The sequence below is a fragment of the Vicia villosa genome, unplaced genomic scaffold, assembly GCF_029867415.1.
Source record: "Vicia villosa cultivar HV-30 ecotype Madison, WI unplaced genomic scaffold, Vvil1.0 ctg.003444F_1_1, whole genome shotgun sequence".
Lineage (NCBI taxonomy): Eukaryota > Viridiplantae > Streptophyta > Magnoliopsida > Fabales > Fabaceae > Vicia > Vicia villosa.
In genome coordinates this window covers 169,569-192,138 of record NW_026706206.1, presented here as the reverse complement: position 1 = coordinate 192,138, position 22,570 = coordinate 169,569, and the positions used below count along the sequence as shown (strand labels likewise).

Here is a 22,570-nt window from a genome sequence, read left to right as displayed (position 1 = left end):
TCTTGAAGTTGCTACTCTTTCTTTCGATGAACCTGAACTAGAAGCTGCATTTATTGGAGAAGAAAATATTGATTTGCAACCAAGATTTTATGATTTATTAATACTTTTAAGTGTGATTTATTTAAGCAAACTATTTTTTAATTTTATTATTTTGTCGATATTTAAATAATATAATTGTTTAGTTATTTTTATAATTGTATTTTTAAAGCATTATACTAACGTACCCGTACCTTAGTTTTTCTAAAAAAGACGTACCCCGTACCAGTACCCGTATCGGGTACTGAGTACGGGTACCTATGCAACGCTGGTATTCAGACTGAGTTCAAATGCAAATCTACACTTGTAAAAAAAAAAAATTCCCTTCAGTCAGTATTCAGACCAATCTTGCAAGGCATTGATAAACACCATTAAACTATATGAAAATGTTCATGCCATGTTTCACATACATAACCTATATAAATTACATACATAATTAGTACATTCAGATTGACAAACCCAGATTTCTAAAAGTTGCACCAACCTCACAATCTAACAGCATAGATAGATCAATGCTTTCATTCTAAAACAATAAAACATCAAAACTACATTGACATGATCAATTGAAAAATGATTCTAATCTATATATTTCCTAATCATTAGTAGGATTTGCCACACCAAGTTACAAGAAGCTGCTAAGAAAGGTGCATTTATGTATGGGAGCCACATTCAACCTTGTTAGATTCCACAACATTTCGAGCCGTTTCGACGGCTACCTGTCCGTTGACGTAGTGCTGCCGACACACAGGCATGTAGACATCAACTCCGCCAATCAACTCAACCTGAGTATCTTGTGTCTTCCTCAGGGTGAACAAAGCATTCTTCCCACATATTTCACATCGAGCTGTTAACTTAGTTATAGTATCGGCAAGAGGGATTATATCAAGGACCGAACCAAAGCTCCTCCTGTCAGTAAATGTAGAAATACCAGCAGGTCATGAGGTAAATGCAGAAATAGCATATCGCGGAACTATAGCGATTAGCTCAAATTTTGCTATGTATAGACGTAACTTGAAAACAGACTTGGATAATGGCTCAACTTGCAAGTTTAAAGCTTGATATAACTCAGACAATTAAACTGAGAATTTATCGCGACATAACAAAAAACATTGGGATGTTGCCCTCCCAAAACAAAGGAATATCTTAAAACATCAAATTATATGTAACAATACCTCAAGAAGTTACCATCAAGTCCTGCAACTATTACAGTTTTTCCATCATGATCAGCAGCTTCACGGCAGAAATCGTAAAGATCGTCAAAGAATTGAGCTTCATCAATGCCAATCACGTCCAGCTGTCATCATCTATCAGTTGTGAGAATCAAACAAAAAAAAGGCAGCAAACTAGTGAGGCATGGAAGGGGAAGGGAGGAAGAGTAAATTAATCAATAGCCGTGTATTACACAAACCAATCATGTAGGTAGTTAAACAGATATTACAAAACTTCAAACTATGATACCTGCTCATAAGCATCAACTCCAAACTTCTGCTTGAATGATGATAAGTCTGATAGTGCCCAACATGGCAATTTTGCACCATCATGCGTAACAATTGAATCTAATCCATATCTTGTGTCCTTGCTTGATTTTATTATTGCTACATTTCTGCATCAAAGAAACACGAAATGTAAATCATATACCTATAAGATAAGGCTATTGCCAAACCAGCTCACAGCTTACCTTAAACCACAGTTAGGGAAAATTCCTATACATCCAACACAAGCATTGTATCCATATAGATACATCCACATAGATATTGAAATCATTCTGAGTATTATCATCCAATATTTCAAAATCAAATGAATTTTAGATGTTAAGAAAGTACAAAAGTAAGTAAATTATTTCTAATGAACTATAAATTATAAATAATTTTGAACAGTTAGAGTCATTTACGTAGACATTAAATCAATTTTCCCTTACAAACAGAAAAGATAACGAAACACAAACTCAGAAAAGAAAATAAAACACCATCTAGAAACTCAACAAGCACTGACATGCAGGCATATTTGAATCTATGAAATTGATTTGTCATTTAACCTACCGATCCTACAACTTATCACACAATAAAATTAATTTAAAAATAAAAAATTTCAGGAGAAAAAAATTTCACAATGGATGATATCCCAAAAACATAAAGGACTCCCAAGAATTTCCTTCAAACGTGAATAAATTAAAGTAATTGAAATTAACTGGCTTGTATACTCACTCTAAATCTTTTCATAAACTCTCTACACTGGTCCCTTTCCTTGGAAGAGAAAAATACCAGTCAGCTATCATCCAATGACCCAATAGCTTGCCAAATGCAGAAACGTGCTAAGTGTGTATGGCTTACCCAAATAGCGAAATATTGGGTAGCATTAAAGGAACACAATTCCCAAGTAGCTGAAGAATGTACATACTATACTAGTACAGCGTAATGTTCCATGTGTAAAGTTCCAAATCCAAAATCTACAATTCAGCAGCTTTCCTTGCAAACAAGAACATGTTTGAATCCCTAAAGAAACAATCATGTATAACTCATCAAGGACATTGCAAATTCTCTCAACCAAAATTTTAAGCGGCAGAAATTTATGTCACTTTTTTTCTGCTGCATTTATCAATTTCTACTTAAACCAGGAATATAGCCTGCATCCTTTAATATAGAGGTAATCTCTCTAATTACTTGATAAATCTCATCAGCTTGTTGGTGAGATTTATCGGCTTTAAAGAAGAAACAGACCTCCTTTTGCACCTCTATCCTACTATAACCAGGCTCCTTTGTCATCCCTGATTCCCTTAAAGAATCCCTAACATCCTCAACATCATCCCACAAACCAGACAAAGCATAAGCATTTGCTAAGACAACATACTTTCCTGCATTTGCACGTTCAAATTCAAAATATTTCTTAGATGCAATTTTCAACAAGTCTAAGTCACCGTGAATCTTACAAGCCCCAAGCAAGGTACCCCATATCACAGAGTGCTCTTTACAAGGTGATTTCAGAATGAATTCATAAGCCTCTTGTAACTTCCCAGAACGGCCTAAAAGGTCAACCATTGCTGCATAATGTTTAGCCTGAGGCACTATTCCATAGTCTCTTATCATCGATTGAAAATATTTATGGCCTTCATCAATCAAACCCCCATGGCTACAAGCAACCAAAACTGCAAGAAAAGTAACATTATTTGGTCTAAAAGACTCGTTTATCATTCTATGATAAGAATTTAAAACATCCGCAACCCGTCCGTGCTTGCCATACCCAGATATCAAAGTAGTCCAAGTAATGGTATTTCTACTCAAACATTTATCAAACAACAGTCGTCCATCACAGATACAACTGCATTTAAAATACATGTCTATTAAAGCACTGTTGACTACAACATTGTCCCCAATTTGACACTTCAACATTACACCATGCACTTGCCTCCCGGGTTCTAACAACGCCAAAGTTGCACAGGCTCTGAAAACCGATGCAAAGGTATACTGATCAGGTCTCAAACCAGCCTGTCTCATCCAATAAAAACTTTCCAACCCATCTTCTTCAAGACCCTTTTGAACATAGCCAGCAATAATTGCATTCCACGCAAACAAATCCTTCTCCACCAAGTTATTAAATAGAAACTTTGCAGTTTCCAGACAACCTGATTTGGCATACAATATCAACAATTTGGTCTTCAAATATTCATTGGGAACATATCCAACTACAATCATATGCACATGAATTCTTCTGCCCCTTCTATAATCTTTCCAGAATATACATTCCTGGAGCATCAAAGAATAGGTTCTCGGATGCACCGGCAACCTAGTCCGATACAAGAGCCTAATTGCCTCTGCCAACCTTCCAGATACACACAGACCTTGCAAAACCTTATCCAAATTCGGAGTATTTTCTGAAAGACTTGACCTGAAAGCTGAGAATATCTCACCAGTGATTTTTGCAACTTTACAACAATCAATAGCACTCCAAAGCAAAACTTTAATTCCATTCATAATTAAATCTACAAAAAGCACAATGATTTGGGACATCACTGCTTTTAGTTTTAAGACATGTTAGGATTAATTTATTTGAACTTATCTATTAACATAACCAAATGTGAAACTACTTATAAAGAGAGTTTCTGAAACCAACTTATGACATGTCCATAAGCTTTATGCTTATTTTGATAAGCTCTTGAGTTTAGCTTGTGAAAAGGGTTTGACTTTATTTTATCTTCTGTTATAAAAATAGCTTATACATAAACACTTATACTACAAGTGCTTAATTAAGTTGTTTATCCAAACAGGACCTTACACTGCTTAAAAATTATAACTTGCACAAATTACTCTACTATAACTGTTAAAAAATCAATTATTCAAAGTAAAACAAAACAAAATAAAAACAAATGTTTTAAGGAGAGTGCTTGACCTTCCATTGGCAGACTCCGACTGCATGCGGCTGATAAGAGAGGATGTTTTTCCGGCGAACATGGGGCCCACAATGACATGGATATCACCGGAAGTAGATGCTGAGGTTTGCAAGGTTCGATTTTGAGATTTGGAAATGGAGTTAGTGGATGAAACAATGAAGGGTGATGTTGTTGTTGTAGGGTTCAGGCGAAGGGGGTTGGAGAATCGAGATTGGTTGTTGCTTAAAGAGGAGGTGAAAGGGCGTGAGAAGAGAGAGAAAGATGAGAGTTTGGGGATATTGGAAGATAAAGATGAGAATTTTGGATTTAGAATTGATTTCATTGTAGAAATGGGTTGAAGATGCAGGAAGGGAAGGGAGGAAGAGGGGTTTACGTTGAAGAAGGGTTTTGCAACTATCCACAATATTTGGGACTATACATTTGGCAATTTTATTTATTTATTTCAGCTTCTTTTATACTAACATTTTATTTTTTTTGCTTGGAGGGAAAATTTTGGTTACTAGTATATTTTTTAATTCCCATAATATTATTATGTTTTAATTTTTTAAAATATGTTAAGAAATAGTTTTAATATTGTTGACACATTATTAACCATGGTAATATTAACCATGGTAATATATAATTCGATCCGTCTTTTAGAATGATATTGATCAAATAGAGAACATGGTTCACACAGTATTGTTGTTTTGATGTGTGTATTAGAACCGAACATGTACATTTGAGTTAATTGATAGATGTGATATTCAACATTAAACACTCTTCTTGTAACATCGTAGTTGAGACGATCATTCATTTGATATAAATGGTCCTTCAAATTACAGTATAAAATCAACATTGATTTTACACGAATTTGATTTCCTTTATTGTAGTAAACTGCAATTGGGTTAGAGGTATTTTGAATGGTAAGAGTTCATCGTGTTGTGCCTTCTAGTCTACATATATTATATGTGTGTTTCAGACCACATATATCATTAATTCGTGTTTTAACGAGTTTGACCTATATAATTTGAACGTGTGATTAACATACTTTACACATTCTGGTTCTATAATTTGAATTAACATAAACACGTCGGTTTATAAGATTTTGAACAAACCCGGCCTTTATCATTCTGGATGTGTTTATAATCTGATATGTAATTAATGTTTTTTACGAATGTGAACTCATCCTTTGTTTTGTAGTTAAAAACTTTTAAAATCCGATGAGTTCGACCAAGTTTAGATGAAAAATGGCATTATTATTGAACATGTGATTTCATACACAAAAGGCGGGTGAATTGTGGAGATTTAAAAATGATAGTTTAAAATAAAATCATTTTCAAAATTATACTTTGAAAACATTTTATCGAAAACGCTAAAAGATGCAACGAAAATTCTATGTAAACAAATCAAAAGAGAAATAAAAGAGTTAAGGGAAGAAAGATAACACCAGAGATTTATAGAGGTTCAGTCTTATAAAAGTGACCTACTTCTCTCCCAAATAACTGATCTTGAAACTATCTTATAACGTTTGAGAGCTTTTAAAAGGTTAAGCCCGTGAACCCCCTTATATAAGAAAATGAAGTTTCAGGCTAAGTTCCAACCCAACAACAAACTAAAAAATGAAGCGGTTAGTCTTCACGCCAAACAATGAACAGAGCTTTGAGCGATTAGTCTCTAATTCAAACTAAAATCTTGCACATGATGATCTCGAACCAATGTGGAGTTTTAATTTGGCTATCCTCTGAACAAAATCAAGGTTGATCTCAAACCTACTTAGCTTTTATACATCTTGAAGATTTTTCTCTAGTTTATCTTCATGAACCCAAAAGAGAGTTTTTCTTCAATGATGGAGCTCACAAACCAAAACGGAGACTTATACTAATCCTCAAAAGAACATTTACATTGATTTAGCTCCCAAAAAATTACTTCCTAAGGAAGAATGATTTAGACAAGAGAAAAATTACTCTTGGTAAATTTGCAAAGCCCTCACCCAAAACAAATTACCCGGTTAAACTCAATAACACTCTCAAAGCGTTATGGCTTAAATATGTGAAAAAGAATAAATGATTTAGAGAGAGTAAGAGAAAGGAAAAGTGAGGTGTTTCACGTTTTCTGGATGTTTTTAAATGGTAGATAGCCTCTCTATTTATAGGAAAATAAATTGTGTATTTTTTGAAAACAGTCCATGGACCAAATAAATGATCCACTCGATTAGCTAATCGATTAGGTTCTTGCAATAATCAATTATTGTTGCCCAAATTAGAAGATTTCGATAGAGAATTGTTACCATTCATTAAGACTCCATCATAATCAATTTTAGAATCAAATTCCCCTTATCTAATCGATTAGGACAAGTATCTAACTGATTAGATAGTTATAAAAAGTCTTTCAATCAATTGAACACTTTCCTAGTCAATTTGCTAGGCTCCAAAAATATTTTTGGTGATTTTAATAAAAAAGAGAGGCTTCAAAAATATTTTTAGTGCGTTTAATTTATCCAGATTATTTCTAGAAACATCCTTGTGTCCTTACAGTACACTTATCACTCAGACAGTCACGATTAGGGGAACTTTCACACTTCCTCTCATTCACACTCTAAAGCTTCCAAGTTTCTTTGCCAGATATACCAATCATATAAGCACTTCAAGTTCCTTGAATCTTCTATTGGATGTGGCTTGAGATGTCTTTAACCATCATCAGAGAGTAAAGATATTATTGGTAATCATAAATCCTAATTCTTTAGCTTGCTTAGGAGAAATGGTTTGATCACTAACCTTGTGTCTTTGACCACTTAAGCTGACTTTAGCGGTTTGTTATTATCACAAAGTCAAGTGTTGTCATCATCAAAACCAAGTTATCATCAATACTAAGAATTTTCTTCTCGAGTCTTATTATCCGTGAGCTTTATCATCTTGGATCACTTCTTGATTATACCTGCAAACACATGTTTCCACTATCATATGGTGGGTTTCAAATTTGAAGGGTTTTTAATTTTTTTTTCAATAACTCAAAAATGAAAACGAAGAAGTGAGAGAAAGAAAGGTGGTTGAATGGTATATATGATGCATTCATATTCTATAATTTAAACATCAAAAATATGTCTCATATTTTATAACTCAAGTAGAGTATTTATAAAATTTATAGGGCCCGACAAGACATACATGGACAAAGGAATATTTCATAAAATAGGAATCTCATTGTATCAATTAGAAATGTATTTTTTGTAGTTTAAAAATAGTTTGATTATATAATTTTGCTTTGAAATTTTTCTTATACATTATTTTAGATAATGTATTACCAATTTAAACAATGAAGTGTGTGTGAATCTATTTGCTTGCAAGTACAAATATTTGCAATCATTAGATGTTCACAATGGTTTTGATGATGATAACATTATGATGATAAGTATTCATCAGTTAAGATTAATTAAGGATCAAATATTATCTATCAAAATCAAGAGTTTTATTTGTAACGTCAAGATATCAACACCTAAAGTTAAGCGAAATCGGTAGAGTCCCTGACAATCTCTGGGCAAGCAAACTCTGATAATAGTATCTATCAAGAAGCTTTATCAAGTATCATCAGTCAGAATAAGTCAAGTCTCAGATGAAGTGTTGAATCAACTGTGAATCAAACAAGGGATCTTGAAATTGTGAAAGATAGAAAGTGTGAAAGCCCGTCGGGTTCGGGTCTGGGTGATTAGTGTATTGTAAAGATATAAGAGTCATTCTTAATTTGCTAAGGCAAAACACGCACGCATATAAGAATTGTTTTAAACCTCTCTATTATTATAAAAAAATCCTTAAAACCTATAAAGGAATCATCAAAGTACTAGTGGAATTGAACAAGAGTGTTCCTAATCATCTAGAAAACGTTTATACATTGCCTAGTTAATTATGGACCTTATCCAATTGATTAGAGCAATGGAAAAAACTTCTTAATCAACTAAGAATACTCCTAATTAATTAAGATGCATAGCGTTGTAGGGTTTCATTTTTATAATTAGGGTTGTCGTTTTTTTAAGATTCTAATCAATTAACCTTATGCCTTAATTAATTAAATCATTAAAAGGTGCATGAATTTTTTCTTTTTTGAGCAATACTACCTCCGGTCCCATTTATAAGAAAAGATTCTCTTTTTAGATACATTGAATAAATAATGTATCTGGACAATCCAGATACATTATTTATTCAATGTATCTAAAAAGAGAATCTTTTCTTATAAATGGGACCAGAGGGAGTAATTTTCTCCTATAAATATAGGGTTTCTACTCATTTTAAAATACACTAGAAAACATATTTCTATAGTACTTTCTCATTTTCTACTCTCTCCATTTTATTTCTTTATTTTTCATGAAATTGTCTTAGTGCTTTAAGACTGAAAATCTACGAGGCTTACTTATTTGGTTGTTGTTGGAATTTTTATGAGTTACCCACGAGGGATTGTCTCTTATATAATATCTTTAAAGGAAGTTGTTGTTTTGTTTTTAACCTATACCAATTAAAAGCTCTGTTTGGTTTGTAGGATTAACAAGGCAAAATCTCTATTTGATTTGTGAGCTCAAACCGTTAAAAGCTCTCATTTGGTCATTGAGTTTAGTCACCGAAAATTATATTTGGTTCCTGAGCTCAACTTGGTGTAAAATCTATGTTTGGCTTTTAGATTATCCTAGCATCAAATTTCTCATTGGGTTAGTGTAAAATTCCTTTGTTTTATATGAATGCTTTGCATCTTTAAGGGCTAAATTTGTGCAAAGCATGAGTTTGAAGGTTCCACCAGAATATGGTTTTGTTTATCTGGATGGTTGTGGAACTCTTAAATTTTTTGGGTAAAAGGCCTTTGTCAAAGTTATCACTATTTAAGATGTGTGAACCAACTCTCGCATCAAGCAATTAAGAGAGATGCAAAATTGACGGTGTAATGTCACTCTCTTTAATGGGGAGATCTCAAAAGTGTTTGAGAATTTGATTTTAAGCAAAGGATGTTAAGCCAAAATAATTAAGAAAGAGGTGCAAAATTGATAATAAATGAGGTGCAAAAAGAAGATGGAACCCAATCTAAAAGCCATCAAAGGCCCAAACGAACCAAAAAATGTTGGAAATCATCATTTAATTGATTAACCCTAAAGATGTAATCAACTAAGCACTTTCAAAATTCAAAATTTGCACCTTATAATTAATTAACCCTAAGGTAATAGTTGATAAAAAAACTTAGACAAGTGTGTCGTCATTAATTATTCAATCATAATTAATGGCATTTGTTGCCTTAATTGATTAAAGGCACTTTAATCAATTAAAGTGAGCCTATAAAAAGGTATTATGTCCTCCTTGCCTTTCATCTTGTCTCATATTCTCTTCTTTTTAGCATTCTTTATGTTCTTACATTCTTGCAAATGTTTTTGTAAGTACTTATTGAGTGTTATCATTCATCATCACTAAATGGCACAAAAAAAAAAGTAAGATCATCGGGAAACTCCATTGTTCCGACATATTTTTAAAATGATTTTTCAACACAAGAACATGAGAACAAGTTTAACATAGATTTTTCTGCTTCGAGGTTCATAAGTTCATAAGCATCCCATCTCCTTGGCTCTAGAAGAATTCATCGAAATCTTTGATCTTCCATGCCTTAGCTCTGTGTACAATCCAAAATATTTATAAGTATGTGATGAGTATAATTCTATTTAAGTTACTCTTTCCTTCCTATCAGGTCTAGATAATGGAGTTTTTGATCCTTTTAGTGTGGGTTTCCTACGCCTAGACATTTGTTTAATTCATTATGTGGCAATACATATCCTTATCCCAGGGAAGGACAATATCAGGCATTTTTCTAAGACTAATTTGGCTTTAATTTGGGTGCTAAAAAAGCAAGTTGAAACAAATCGGGCAAACTTGTAATACATTTTGGAATGTCGTAGAAAGGAGATTTTTTTGCTTCCATATGGTGTTTTGATTACAAAAATCTTGGTATATGTTGGCTTCGGCTTAGAAGAAGAGGAATTCGTTAATAACTCAACTAGGATATGAAGACATGCATTAGGGCATACGCAAGTGCCCATTGTCGATGGAGTAGTGGTACAAAAGCCACCCAAATGCAAGAAAAGCTACACAAAATAAACAGGCACCAGAACAATAAGGTCCCTCAACTCTGGAGGATTTTGATTATGATATCTCTCATACAACTTCTATTTAAGAACTCTTTCACACCCTCATCAGAGAGCAGAAGCGCACAAGTAGAAAAATTGACTATCTCACGCAGAAGCTCATTGATCCCAAGATGGCATTGCCATATAGGCTACTTAGTGATGATGATGAGGATATTGAGTAGTCCTTAGTTTTTTTTGTCTCTTAATTTCCTGTTTTCGCCTTCATAAGACATGTGTTGTGATCATCAAAAAGGAGGGTAATATAGATATATTTGCTTGCAGGTACAACTATCAACAATCGTGAGATGTTCATGGTGATTTTAATGATGACAACACTATGATGAGAAGTATTCATTAGTCAAGAAGAAGTGAGGTTCAAATATGTTCTATCAAAATTAAGATGTTTTGTTTGTAAGTTCAAGATATCAACGCCTAATGTCATGCATCGCTCGTTGAAGTCCTTAATTATCTTTGGTCAAACAATATTTGATGATGATATCTATCGAGAAGATTTATCAAATATCATTAGTCAAAATAAGTCAAGTCCCATATAAATTGTTGAATCAATGATGAATCAAGTAAGGGATTTTGAAGCTTCAAATATTGTGAAAGAGGAGAAGTGTAAAAGCTCGTTTGGTTAGTTTGTGAGTGATGCATTGTAAATATATAAGAGTAATTCTTAAACGACCAAGGCAAAATATACACACACATAGAAATAGTTTAAAACCTATCTCTTTTGCTAAAAAATACCTTCAATTCTATAAAGGAACCATCAACGTGCTTGCCGGATTGACCAAGCATTTTCCTAATCATTTAGGAAGCTTTTGTACATTGCCTAATCGATTAGGGACCTTATCTAATAAATTAGATCAAGGAAAAAGACTTCTTAATCGTTTAATGATACCTATAATTGATTAAGATACATAGTTGTTGTAAGATTTCCTTTTTGAAATTAGAATTTTGATATTTTTTAAGCTTCTAATTGATTAACCGCACATCAACTATAAATACTATAAATACGGAAAATGATATATTTATAAGAGAGATTGTCCATATACCTAATATCGAGATGTTTAGATTGTGGTCCTAACCCAAACTCTCTATCAATTGGTATTAAAGTTTTGATTCAACTTAATGGAAAAGTGGGAATTGAACTCTTGTTGGATCATGTTATAAAATGTGAGAGACTCAAATTTGTATATGAGATTGTTGAGTTCAAACGTGAATTGTTAAATCAAGCATCGACTATGATTGAGTTTTCTTCAATTTATAAAAACCATGATTCATACATCTAGTAACTTAAAGTGTTAGGGATAACAGTGGGCAGGGTTTAGGCAGGGTACTATAGTACCCGTCCTCATACCCGTAGTTTAAAAAAATCCCCGTACCCGAGCCCATACCCGCATGAGCACCAATATTCATACATGTATATGTACCCTATGTGTACCTTAATACTCATACCCGTACCCATTTACCCGCGTTTGTAGTAAAATAAAATCGATTAATTACAAAATATCATATAATTTTAAGTTTTTCAACAATATTAAAAATAAATTGTGGATGTTATTGTTGAGTTGAGAAATAAATAAACACTTTTATTAGAACATGTAATAGTTTACTAGCGATATATTTTTTAAAAATAGATAAACATATATTTTTATATAATAATATAAATGATATTATATAAATATGTAGTGCGGGTATGGGACGGGGTGGATAGTAAGATACTTGTGTCCGCACTCATATCCGCTTATTTTAATGGGTAATTACTGTTGAGAATCAAGTGTGAGGAAAAAGTCTCACATTGGTTAGAAAAGAGAAGAATGAACACTTTATAAGTGAGAGAATCCACACACCTATCACCTTAAGATTTTAGATGGACAAGTGGTGTGTCTCTCACAAAGTGTGTCCTAGATTAATATGCTCCCTCGTTGACCCCCTCGAAGTACCTCCAATAGTGGTATCATAAGTCATTGGTTTGAGAAAGGGACCAACTTACTTGTAGTTGAAGAAAGTCAACGGATACAAGTGAATATGGAAGAGAGACTTTTCACATGAGGGGGAGCACTGTATAGACTCACACTTGAGGGGAGTGTTGAGAATCAAGTGTGAGAAAGAAGTCCCACATTGGTTAGAAAAGAGAAGAATGAACACTTTATAAGTGAGAGAACCCACACATTTATCACCTTAAGGTTTTAGGTGGACATGTGGTGTGTCTCTCACAAAGTGTGTCCCAAATTAATATGCTCCCTCGTTGACCCCCTCGAAGTATCTCCAGTAATTACTTGTGCCCGTATACATACTTATTTTGTGTGTTTTTATCCTATCAATAGGGGGTATTTTTTGCGGGTATCGATTAGATATCGATTAGATATGAATCAAATTGACATCCCTGCGTGTCTGGTGAATATGTGATTTCTATCTTATCATTTAATCATTGTTGTTTTTGTCTTTCTCGGAGTTTCTAACAAAATACTATGATCTTTTTTTATAAATTTTATGTAAATTACCTTTATTCAAATGTTATATATAATTTATTCACTAAATTTTATTTTATTTAAATTCTACAATAAGACATAATTTTTGTTAGTTTAAAATGCGAAGTTGACATTTTAGCTAGCATAAATCAGTTTGATTTCGAATATTAGAACGCGTTGAAGTTTTTGAACACGTAACTACCCGGTTATATGTCTTCTTTTTTAATACTAAAAAGGTTATAAACAAAATAATAAAAATCGGTGATTTTCAGAGTTGAACTTAAAGTCAAAATTTCTAACTAAATTGAAAAATATTTGTATTGTCTCATTCAAATATTTTTAGACATTGTGATATTTAATTAAACTCTTCTATTAGGTTTTTTTTTTATTTGTTAAATAATCAATGCACAATGTTATCTTCAACTTCTACATAATAAGATAATGGAAGACATTGTCATCATAGTTGTCTTATGGCTGTTTCCAATCATTTATCCTATTAATTAATACACCTCTAACTATAATTTTAATCACTATTTAATTTGGATATATTATATTAACATTCACACATAGATTAAGCACCTATCTTATCCCAAACTTTGGAATCAAAGACATTATTACCTAGCACGTGAGAATTTCAAATTATACAAAAAATTCTATATATAGCTGGAAAATCTGAAAAAGAAACCAATAAATTCCAAACCTCACTCACAAAAAACACACACATGAGACTTGAAAGGAACCTCTTTGTCACTTTCTGTAATGAAGGGTGTAGGTTAAGATTATAACAACTTTTTTTTGCTGAATTAAGATTTTAACAACTATCCATATACATTGCATCTTTCATTGGTCACCAATCACCATTTAGAACCAACCTTTCTCACCCTCCTCACCCAAAAGGATTACTTGTCTTTCATGCCACTAGTTTACTATCCTTTATATCTGTCAATCTTTTGTGGAACCAATTTACCAAATTGGTAGTTTTTTATTTGGGAAGAACACAACGGCTAAAGCATTAAAAAGGGAAAAAATAATACATGATAGAAATAAGTTTTTTCTTTTACCTTACCAACATTCATACAATATCTCTATATCTCTATATCGAGTGTTTGCATTTACGGTTGTGCATAAAGATATCCGATTTATATTAACACAATTTTTTTAGCAAAATTAAAAGAGCAATATTGTGGGAGTTCTGTCACGCGAATCTCACGAATGCGTGTATTTATCATATCGGATATTTTTTTAATAACTATGCAGCTATTTATATTAGGGGTGTTCGTGGTGCGGTTTTGACATAAAAAAATCATTTGAACCGTAAGAGAAAAAAGTTTGTGGTTCGGTTTGGTTCACTTGGCTTTTAGAAGAAAAAAACATAACCAAATCAAAAACTAATGCGGTTTGGGTTGGTTCGATTTTTTTACAGAAATTTATTGAGCCATACATACACATATAGATGAGAACATAACTTTGTATTTCATCATTTATGCGTTGTCAAATAACTACAAAATTCATTATATTTGGATAACAACTTTCTATTTAATATACAAAAATAAGATTAGATAAAAGTGGATTAAAAAACATAAAATAGTAGCATAAAACAATATCAAAAATATTATAATGAACTTAAAAAAAGAGGAAATGAAAGATTAGAGAAGATGAAAAAGAAAGAGTAGAAGAGAATGGAGATTAGATAAGAACAAGAACATTAAAAACGTAATTGGAAGAAAGAACAGTAGAATAAAAATAATCAGATGAAAAAGAAAGAACTTAAGAGATGAAAGACTAGAAAAGAATGGGTGATATGTACTTGGAAAAGAAGATGAGAAAAATGTGCAATACCGCTAGGAGAGATTTAAGAAAACTTAAATAGAAATCTTAAGGGAGACGAAGAGAAAATCATCTGTAATCGTAAGACTAAGGCATAATAGGTTTGAGTTTGGGTTGGATATAGGTTAAGTGAAGTTTGGAGGTTGTAATATAATGCGATTTGGTTCGGTTTGGTTTGGTTTGGTTTGGTTTGGTTTGGTTTGTAAAATACAAACTGCAAACTGAACTGAACCGTACGGTTTGTTAAAAAATGACCCAGATACATCCGAACCAAATGCGATTTTTTTGCGGTTTCGGTTTAATTTGGTTCAATTTTGCAGTTTTCTATTGGGCCAATTTAATTTTAAACACCCTTAATCTACACACACAAATTACTAGCTATATACCTATATATTGTAATCAAGTCAATGTTTTATAAGATCAATTCAGTGACGTCACCATTGCAACATCAATATTCAATACCACTTTACGTATTACTTTTAGACTCACCTAGTTGTTTCATCATGAGTCTGAAGTATAGAAAATAAAGTTTTTTTTTCTTAAATGCACTTTTGGTCCATGTAAGTTAGCGAGTTTTTGATTTTCGTCCCTGTAAGTAATTTTTTTGGTTTAAGTCTATATTTCACTTTCGCGTTCGTTTTAGTCCCTAAAATCAAAACCCGTAGGAAAATTCACAGGAAGATCCGCAGGAAACCTGTAGATTTTCTTGCGGATTTTGGCTTTAAGGACTAAACCTCAAGCAAAATGTAAGATATAGAGACTCAAAATTTTTTTTTACAGGAACGGAAATAAAAAACTCGCTAACTTACAAGGACCAAAAGTACATTTAAGCCTTTTTTTTCTTCATAATTTGAAATATATTATCATTATTTATTAGCCAAAGTGTAACCTATGCAACATCCATCCCATAAAGAGATACAGTGACCTATCATCAGGGCCGACCCATAGGCTAGGCAAGTGAGGCCTTTGTCTAGGGCCTCAAATTTTTTTATTTACTTATACATATATTGTACCATTGTTATGCCATTAATTAAGACAATTTCTTTGTAGACCCCTCTATGGGGAGAACCCCTACCGAAAACCCTAAAATACACTTGCTTCGGAGATGCATCTATGAAAAAAAATTCCCCAAATTTTCCCAGAATTCGGAGATGCATTTCCGAAAACATCAAATGGGGGTGTTTTCGGAGATGCATCTCCGAAAACACCATTTTCACATTTTTGGGTGTTTTCGGATATGCATCTCTGAAATATGCAAAAATTATCTTTCTTTTTTTGTTTTCTAAACAATGTTTAGTCCCGTATTTTAAATTAAACGATAACGCTTGCAGTAAACAATGCTTGATATAAACAAAATATAACACCCATATTGGAGTAAAATACTAATATTATATATACAACTAATAGTGTACGTAAATATCAAGAAATACAACCCGGATATAATAAAGTCAACAAAAAATAAACGACAGCCCGCTACTGAGTATGCCTAACCCTAACTCCCTGGGACCTCCTCTGCCTCGTATATGCCGCCGCACCGCCCGCATCACCGACCATCCTCTCCACGATGGCAACTGCCTCTGGACCGCCGTGTGCAATGATACCTCGGTCCAATGCGTCCCGCCCAAGCATCTCTATCGGCTGGCATATCGGCCTGCTGGTTCTCCAAGATCTCCTCGTGTGCTGGCCTAGGAGCTCCGGGTGCGTCGGGTGTCAGCAGAACATGTGACACCCGATAAAACCATGTCACGTACCCATCCATACAATGCCACTCCTGGGTGGCCTACATACGCCGATACTCCTCAGGGACCAAATGATGCGCCCAGTCCTCAAATATAGCAGTGAGCTCCACTCGGGTAACTGTGTTGGGAGCAGCCTCAAACGGTGACCTTGGTATCAGCTGCACACGTCCAAACTGCCTCATGCAGCACTCAAGCAGATACCTTACCATGGTATTGTGCCCGCTTTCCAACCAGCCAGAGTATAAAGCGATACGGTCGAACGAGACAACAAAATGGTAGTCGATGAACGGTGTCCAACGGATGTCATCTTGAGTTGTGCGGTCGAGGTACACGCGATATGGTAGCATTGCGTTGTTCCCCCTTTGGAGAATGTATCGGGCGGCCCTGGGCAAGGCGTCAGTGTACGCAGGATCAATGGCAAAGTCGTGGATGCGGGGGAAGTGGGAGAAGATCCAGCCCTGAGACACAAATACGATAATATGTTAAAAATAAATATGAACCATTAATAAATGTGAAATAATTAAAAGAAAACGTACCGTCAGGAGTGTGGAAGATCCCGTCAACTGCCTGGTCCTCCAGTTGGAGGCTACATTCAGCTTCTGGTATAGGAATAAATTTTGGCTAAAATAACGAAAGCACAATAAATCCTGGAGATAGGAATAAAATCACAACACAAGCTACAAGAGAATATGTAAACTTTGTACAAACTGTAAACATAAGAATGTACCAGAAATACAATATAGTTACAGAGAGACCTCTTCTTCAAAGCTCTCTAGAAGTCAGATGTTCAGACATGTGGTCTGGCATCACATTAACAGAGCTCCAACACACCACAAGAGCTTGAACAATTAGACATGTCCATTACTCTCCCTGTCACACAAAACCAATACTCCCCCTCAAAGGAAAAACCCAAATCACCAGAAAATCTAAACCATGAACTACCCAAGTTCATATACATCAGAGACACATTCAACAAAATAAAAATTGGCCTCGCATCAGGATTCTCCACATCAGGAAAGATGTCACATCATGCACACAAATCCTCCATCAGTAGCCGCAGCAGCAGAAACACAAACACACATGACATACAATCATGCTCCCCCTAAATAGTTGCATACATTAAGCAGCCACAATAACTACTCTCCCTTTAGTAGTAACACAGTCCTATCAGCATGCTAATCAACATGTAAAGACATGTGACAAAACATTTGGATAAGCAAAATACACTAACACTTTACTCCATCTTTTTAGCCAAAAAGTGACAAAAAAGAGTAAATGCAAACACATATGGACACTCACATTGCACACAAGCAATAAACACAAATAGAAGCACAAAATATCATTGGAAACACATAAACTTGATCATCTTCAGGTGGTCTTCCACTTCTTGTCCATGTCAAAGACCCTTCGGCACTCCTTGTTAATGTCATCAGCCCTTCTATCTTACAGAGATCCTTTGTTCCATCCCTTATCAATAACAATTTGTATATATTCATTATGCCTCAGAGATCTTCTGTTTAGAGAATAACTTATAAATATCCCTTCATCACTTATGGGATCCTTCTTACCCTTTTGATCTTTGTCACTTAATACGTAGAATTTACTTCCAAAGGTATGAAAATATTTGACTCAAGGCTTCCTTCCTATCCATAACTCATAGAGAGTAGTTGAAGTACCTCCTCTCACAGTGATCCTATTATGAATGTAGCATGAAATATTCATAGCTTCAGCCCAAAACTTCAATGGCAATTGTTTAGTATGAAGCATGACTCTAGTTGATTCATGAATAGCTCTAGTCTTTTGCTGAACAACTCTACCTTGTTGAGAAGTGATGGAACAAGAGAATTAATAATCAATACCTTTAGAATCACAAAATTATAAGAGTTTTGCATTTTCAAACTCCTTGTCATGGTCCCTTCTAACCTTGACAATCACATTATTATTCTCCTCTTGAATGCTTTGACACAGATCTTTGAAGACTTCAAAAGCATCTAACTTTCTCTAAGAAAGTTTGTAACACCCCTTTTCTAAAATCCAAATATAACATACAATTCATAGAGTATTAACATGCATAAAATAAAAAGAGTGTCACATGTTATTTTCATTAATATGAAAACCTAAAACAAATATCCAGCATTCATAATATGCACTAATCATATTGTAACACAATTTGAAAATCCCATGCTTTCATACATTATGCATAAACGCTAGCGGAAAACAACAGGATTTGATATCACATAAATTCAATAAATATATCCCATACTATATTCATCTACCAATTCCAAAGTAACACCAACAACCATGTTACTTGAAATTCACAATCTAGGCTACATAGCCTTTAAACAACGTATCCAAGATATCAAACAAATACATCCAAAATATCCAACAAAACATAGAAAATAGAAATATCCAAACATAAGCATAAGTCTAAAGAAACCCCCCAAGTGTTACATGATCAGAGCATATGACTCGCTACCTAATCAAACAACAAACTCGGAAGCTCTTCGGCTAAACCACGAACAAGCTACTACGTATCTGAACCTGCACGTTACCAACAAAGGATAACATTCAAACAAAAGGGTGAGAATTCAAATTATTATAGATAAACATAATAATGGGAAATAGAAAACATACACTTAAGAGGAAGGGTAACATTCACAAGCTACTACACTCAAGTACATGTTTTATAATACAATCCCAACTTTTGTGTATATATGTGCATACTTGAGTTTTCATTTGTTTTATGTACCGTTTGATAGTATTTCCTTTGTTTTATAGGTATTTATGCATATTGGAGCCTCGAGGAAAAAATTGTCGAAGGCACGAGTTCGATTACGCAGTTTTGGAGCAAAATAAGCAAAATTATGCAGAACAACCCGCTACGCGAAGCTCAAGCGCGCTTATGGAAGAAGATTTCAGCTGGATATTTTTTTGACCTCGCTTAGTGGAGCAAGCTCGCTAAGCAAGCTTGACTTTACTGTTGTAGATATTTTTTTCACGTTGGGTAGCTCGCTTAACGAGCCCAACCCGCTTAGCGAACCTGCACATAATTGCTTTTATATTTCTTTCATTTGACACATTTAGGTTATGGTTTTGGGAAAGTTTTGGTCCCAACTCCATCAATTTCATTCTTAGAGTGGGATTACCTTAGAAAACAACACTGGGTCATGCTCTTGGATAATCGGAGGTGGATTTCTCATCAATCGGAGCTGACAACCCGCGAGATGTTTGGTTTATCTCTTCTCTTCTTTGTGTATTTATTTTGTGTTGGGTTTTTTGTGTATATTTACTCGAATCTTATGTATATTTATCGTCCATGGTGTTATATAAAACTTGCTTTACAAATCTGTGATGATTGTTATCCTGGATTTTTGCTCTGTGCTGGGGATTTGGGTTGCTTTAGACATAAACTTCTTGAATCTTTATCTAGGATGATTATCTGTTAGTTTTTGAACTCTAGAGATAGATTTAGAGCTAACATTCACTGTTTGTATCTTTACTTAATGCTTTCGTGTTTGAGCGGCGCGCGAGAGATCGCCGATGCGAGAATATGGATGTTCTCGTGACTTTACGTTAGAGATAACCTTAGTTGTGAGTTGATCTCGTATGTGCTCCAGAGATGGACACTTATGTGAGAGATACGTGATAACATAGAAGAGTATTGTAGGTTGAGTATAACTGGTCGATAAGTTTAAGTTTGAGACGAGTGAGTATATTTGCATGCCTAATAAGTTATTTCTCTTTTAAGAATATGTTTATTTTTTCCTGTATATATCTTTGTTTACTTTTCGTTTATTCAAACCCAAGCTTGAAACTATATAAACTATTGAATGGCATCTCTCCATCTCTATGGACACGATAAATCTCGGAGTAATATTTCTAAATCTTTTGTTGCTTGCCGCTATATCTGCTTCAACAGTTCCCCAATCTGGGAACCGAGTTCCCAGACCCTCTGTCTGTCGAAAACTGTATTTTTTTATATGGGAACTGGGTTCCCCTGTACCAGAACCCCAAAAACTCCATTTTCTTGCTACTACGAACACCCACTTTCAATATTCAAAATCCCCCATTTTCCCAACAATCCAATCACATTTATGGGTCAATTTATACACTTATAATAGCACTCAATTCAACACAACTCTCATTATCAATTCCTCTCATTCAACATCATAAATTCATCAATTTGAGTGAAACCCATAAATTCAAAAGATAGAAACCCAAACTTACAATCATGAAATTGAGAGATTCTAATCATAACTCTATCATGGCATATCAACATAGAAACATAGAACATAATCATTTCATACAAAATTCCATGGATTCATAAAACTTAACATAGAAGTTATGACATAAAGAGGTTAAGAACATACACATACAAATACCCATTCCAACTCATGAAATAGTAAAATCCCCAAATCCTAATTCATGAAATCACTAACCCAAAAAACATTACCCAATTATATCTACTTATAATAACTTAGATTCACACCATTACCTTGAATCTCTAGTCCATCCTCTTTAAGAATCTACTTCCCTATTCTCTTTCTCTTCTTTCTCTTCTTTCTTCTATTCCTCTCTCTTTCTCCTCTTTTCCCAAACGAAAGTTATGAAACAATTCTCTAAAACCCTAACTCTCTTACTATCCCTCTTTTCTTAATTAGGCTTAACCCACAATCTTTCTAGCATCATAATTATAACACTTAGGCCCAATTAGTTATATCTCTCTAATAACTTAATTAACCTAAATAGCACAATTACATACATAATCAAATATTCAAATAATTATTATATCACATAATAACTAAATAAATAAATAATTATTAAAAACACCAAATAATATAATTACTAATATAATTAATAAAAATACTAATAAAATCGGGATGTTACAAAGTTCATTCAAGTATATCCAGAAAAATCATCTATAGCTACATAGATATACCTCTTTCCACCAAAACTTGTGATAGACGAATAAGCCAAATATTGTTGTAACTGCATCGCAACTTTTCCATGATAACAAACAATCAAGGGTTGTTGAACTTGTAAATTCGTTTAATAATACCAACTAGAAGGATTTTCCATCCACTAAAGTTTATTGCAACCGTCTCAAATACTTGTTTGGTATTGAAAATGCTTTATGGGCACTGACGCTTATGTCGGGTTCATGACTTACATTCAACAACACGATCATTTTCCAATATTTGAACCTGCAAAATCTAGGTTGAAACTTGAAGAATCCATGATGCTTCAAAAGGAAACACATGAATTCGACTCTTCCTCTACGAAATTCATGGCCAACACCACAACATTAATTTCTATTACACCTCCTCAACTATATCCTGCAAACAACCATAAAAATCGGCTTTTACCATCTAATGGCTATCACGACAGAGGAAAGAAAGACATCGTCAACAACAAAGATCCAAACTTCAAAAAGGGTGGCTGGACTAGTCCCAACCGCTTTGGAGGCGGAGGATGTGTACAACAACAAGACTAGCAGTAGTGGGATCATTGGAACATCCCACCTTATCCTTGCCCTTGTTACAATTGAAATAAGCCCATCAGTGCTTTTCAATAAGAAGGAATACTTGGGCCAAATCCACAAATTTCTCTCAATGTGAATGCACCTAGCCTAATTGACATTAAAAATGTTATTCACACCCTCAATCTTGCTCAACCTAATTAGTCTTGGTATATGGACACTAGAGCTACTTATAACATGACATCCTCCCAAGATAACCTTCTGTCTTATTTTAAATTAATCGTAGGAAATTGTCAGCTCATTACAATCACTACAAGAAAAGTGTGATATAGCCACCAAATGTTGCGACGTGATTTTCACGTGGCTCAGAAAAGTGAGTTGCGACGTGATAATCACGTCACTAAAAGTTTTTTATATTAAAAAAACTAAAACCAACGCTGGCACATGGGGTGTCTTTAAATAATATTTTTAAAAAAAAGTTGCGAAATGAAAAACACGTCGCAA

At 34.0% G+C, this 22,570-nt stretch overlaps 1 pseudogene; it reads right to left on the bottom strand.

Moving 5' to 3' along the window:
- Positions 1 to 384: 384 nt before the first annotated feature.
- On the bottom strand, positions 385 to 21,596 carry LOC131640991 (pentatricopeptide repeat-containing protein At4g16470-like; annotated as a pseudogene).
- Positions 21,597 to 22,570: the final 974 nt, after the last annotated feature.